This window comes from Mustelus asterias, unplaced genomic scaffold (assembly GCF_964213995.1).
Source record: "Mustelus asterias unplaced genomic scaffold, sMusAst1.hap1.1 HAP1_SCAFFOLD_632, whole genome shotgun sequence".
NCBI lineage: Eukaryota > Metazoa > Chordata > Chondrichthyes > Carcharhiniformes > Triakidae > Mustelus > Mustelus asterias.
In genome coordinates, this window is record NW_027590581.1 from 229,082 (window position 1) to 232,885 (window position 3,804).

At 46.1% G+C, this 3,804-nt stretch overlaps 2 non-coding genes across 2 annotated transcripts; both read left to right on the top strand.

The window, feature by feature from the left end:
- The first annotated feature begins 786 nt into the window (after positions 1 to 786).
- On the top strand, positions 787 to 868 carry trnal-uag (transfer RNA leucine (anticodon UAG)). The gene has a single exon. It is a non-coding gene; the product is annotated as a tRNA-Leu (tRNA).
- Positions 869 to 3,495: 2,627 nt separating this feature from the next.
- On the top strand, positions 3,496 to 3,568 carry trnav-uac (transfer RNA valine (anticodon UAC)). The gene has a single exon. It is a non-coding gene; the product is annotated as a tRNA-Val (tRNA).
- Positions 3,569 to 3,804: the final 236 nt, after the last annotated feature.

The following is a 3,804-nucleotide window of genomic DNA, read 5'->3' on the forward strand; positions in this document are numbered from 1 at the left end:
CTCCCTCGTTTTCTGTGCCGAACCTTACCTTCTGCCCTTTTCAAGGAGTGACCCCTGACTTCACAACTAGAAAATGCAGGGGAAACCCATCAGACTCGTTAAAATTTGCAAATATATGAATAATATAACTTTTCCCTCAGTCTGCAGTGAAAATGATTTGGAAAACAAATTCTACCAGTTTCACGCCGTGGGAGGCGGACGCGATAACTGTCGTGGAATTATTCCTGTAATTGGCTGAACACTTCTCTGGTGTTGAAACGGAAGGTGCCATTTTGCAGGAGAAGTTTCTGGTGCAAGTGGTCTGGCGTGGAAACTAAAATAACAAAAGGATCGTGGGCAAAGCAAATTGTAAAACGCGCTGTAATCTGTTGGTCTGCTGGTTAGAGTTTGAAACTTTCACTGCTGTTTTGATTGCAGGTCAGGAAATGAAGATTTATTGCTCTCCTCCAATGCGTGAGAACAAATATCAGTTATTTCCCGGCAGAACGCACAAATCCCAGTCTCGCCTTGTGTCCTGTCCTTTCTCAAGTGAAGACCCTGAGAAAATTCAACAGGAAGCCATATTGTCCTTTCTGGGAGCTAAACGAGGTTAAGGACAGTTTAAAAGGAGCCGGCCCTTCACTGCAGCTCATTGTGTTTCTGACTGGAGATGATTTTTGTTTGCTACGCATTTCAGGATCATCTGATTCGGTTACGATTTAGTCAGGGCCCATCCCAACTCCACGGATTTTGATATATTTCAGTATTAATGCAATGAAATTACATGATTATCAAGTCTTTCCGTGTGGTAGCGTGGCCGAGCGGTCTAAGGCGCTGGATTTAGGCTCCAGTCTCTCTCGAGGCGTGGGTTCGAATCCCACCGCTGCCAGAGTTGACGGAAGTTTTTGTCCTTGGAGCTGAAGTCCAACAGCTCGGGTTGAACGCAGGAGTCTGAGCGGTGTCGTTTTTGACAGACGGCCTTGGAAGAACAGGATATTGCGCTTGACTCATGGATGGACAGTTCCGACACGCCACAGCAAAAAAGCGCACCGACCTCCTCAGAAGACAAGTACGGGACACAGCCCTCAGAGTGCCCTTCCTCCTCCAGTACGTCCCCAGAGTGCAGAAGCCAAGACGTCTTCGGAGTGGAGAAACTATGACATCTTCTTCGGAGCCTTCAGCGTACAATCGATGAAGACGAATATCGCGCGAAGGCCATCTCCACGCCCCCACTACTTGCCTTCAAAAAACAGAACAACCTCAAGCAGACCATTGGGCGGCACGGTAGCACAGTGGTTAGCACTGCTGCTTCACAGCTCCAGGGTCCCGGGTTCGATTCTTGGCTCGGGTCACTGTCTGTGTGGAGTTTGCACATTCTCCTCGTGTCTGCGTGGGTTTCCTCCGGGTGCTCCGGTTTCCTCCCACAGTCTAAAGATGTGCGGGTTAGGTTGATTGGCCAGGTTAAAAAAAAAATTGCCCCTTAGAGTCCTGGGATATGTAGGTTAGAGGGATTAGCGGGTAAAATATGTGGGGGTAGGGTCTGGGTGGGATTGTGGTCGGTGCAGACTCGATGGGCCGAATGGCCTCCTTCTGCACTGTAGGGTTTCTATGATATTCTATGATTGTTCGCAGAAAACTACCCAGCCTGCAAGAGAACAGCGACCACGACACCACACAACCCTGCCACAGCAACCTCTGCAAGATGTGTTGGATCATCGACCCGGATGCCATCATCACACGTGAGAACAGAATCCACCAGGTAGACGATACATACACATGCAACTCGGCCAACGTTGTCTCCCTCATACGCTGCAGGAAAGGATATCCCGAAGCATGGTACATCGCCGAGACTATGCAGACGCTACGACAACAGAAGAAGTTCAAGATAAGTTGAGAAATCAGGTTGAAAGTAACAGATTTGTTCTTCTATTAAGTGGCGCACTGAGAGGAATGTTCGATTTTGACGCTGAGCACATATTCGCATCTCGTTCAGTCTACAACAAAATTAAATGAGTTGATAGATGCAGACTAATATGGTTAATCACCATCTGTAATATCTAACAGTAGTGTGTGCTCAGAAAGGCAGATACAAGTGATACTGTAAGTGAACTAGAGGAAGTGGCGCACATTTCACAGAATATCTATTTTTAAATCGTTTTTCATCACTGAGAAACAGGAAAAGCCACTCAGACAGATGAGGGAATCGAGACTCTGTGCGGATCGACTGGACTTTCCGGTAAAGGTCTGGAAGTTATGCGCCTGAATGTTTCACGCCCTTAAAAAAAAAGGCTCAAGTGTCACGAACAGGTAATTCTTGATTTTTCTCCATTTAAATGGAGTTGACTTTGTTTAAAATCTGACGATATTCAACCTCAAAATTACGATCTGTATTACCCAGTGATTCGCTTCGTTCTGTTGGGCAGTTATGTTTGCAATTCAGTGATGTTCAATTTCTGAGATATACAATTCATAATAAGGAACAAAGAACAATACAGCACAGGAACAGGCCCTTCGGCCCTCCAAGCCCGCGCCGCTCCCTGGTGCAAACTAGACCATTCTTTTGTATCCCTCCATTCCCACTTCGTTCATGTGGCTACCTCGATAAGTCTTAAACGTTCCCAGTGTGTCCGCCTCCAACGCCTTGCCCGGCAGGGCATTCCAGGCCCCCACCACCCTCTGTGTAAAATGCGCCCTTCTGATATCCGTGTTAAAACTCCACCCGCCCCCCCCCCCCCCTCACCTTGAACCTATGACCCCTCGTGAACGTCACCACCGACTTGGGAAAAAGCTTCCCTCCGTTCACCATATCAATGCCTTTCATAATTTTATACACCTCTATTAAGTCACCCCTCATCCTCCGTCTTTCCAGTGAGAACAACCCCAGTTTACCCAATCTCTCCTCATAACTAAGCCCTTCCATACCAGGCAACATCCTGGTAAACCTCCTCTGCACTCTCTCTATAGCGTCCACGCCCTACTGGTCGTGTGGCGACAAGAAGTGGACGCAGTATTCCAAATGCGGCCGAATCAACGTTCTATACAACTGCAACATCAGATCCCAACTTTATGAAGACATAAGTGTTAAATAATGCACTGAAAGTAAATAGTGAAACAATTGTACAATGACCTTTGAAAAAGTTTCATCTGGACTCGAAACGTCCGCTCTTTTCACACCTTACAGGCGCTGTCAGACATTGTGAGATTTTGCAGCATTGTCTGTTTTCTCATCCGCAGTAATTTGATTTCATTACTGAGTACAATTGACTGAGATTATTCGAAGAAAGATGAAAATGATGCATTAACGAATGGGCAGAAATCATTGCTCCCTTAGATATTTGCCAGAAGAACGATTTTGAATTTTGATGTTCAGGATAAGTCGCAGAATCAGATTGAAAGTAACGGTTATCTTCCTGAATTCAGTGACAATGGGCTCTCAGTCTCACCATTGGAACATGCAGCATCACAGCGTAGTTGAACATTGCAGAGAGGCAGATTTGCTGCGTTGTGCCTCAAGCTGTTTCTGTAGTGTAGTGGTTATCACGTTCGCCTTACACGCGGAAGGTCCCTGGTTCGAAACCAGGCAGAAGCATTCTTTAAGCTTCCTCAAGTCATGTAAGAGAAAATTGTTTGATTGCATTTTGTTGCTCATCATGATCAGAGCCTCGATGTTAAAGGCATGTCATCAGTACTCTGGCATCACCCTCAAATGCTTTCTGTGAAATAAGTAACGCTTTTTTTTTGACGCACTGACAGGAAAGTTCGATTTTGACACAGCACTTATTCGCATCTCGTTCAGTCGACAACAGAATTTAATGGGTTTATAGG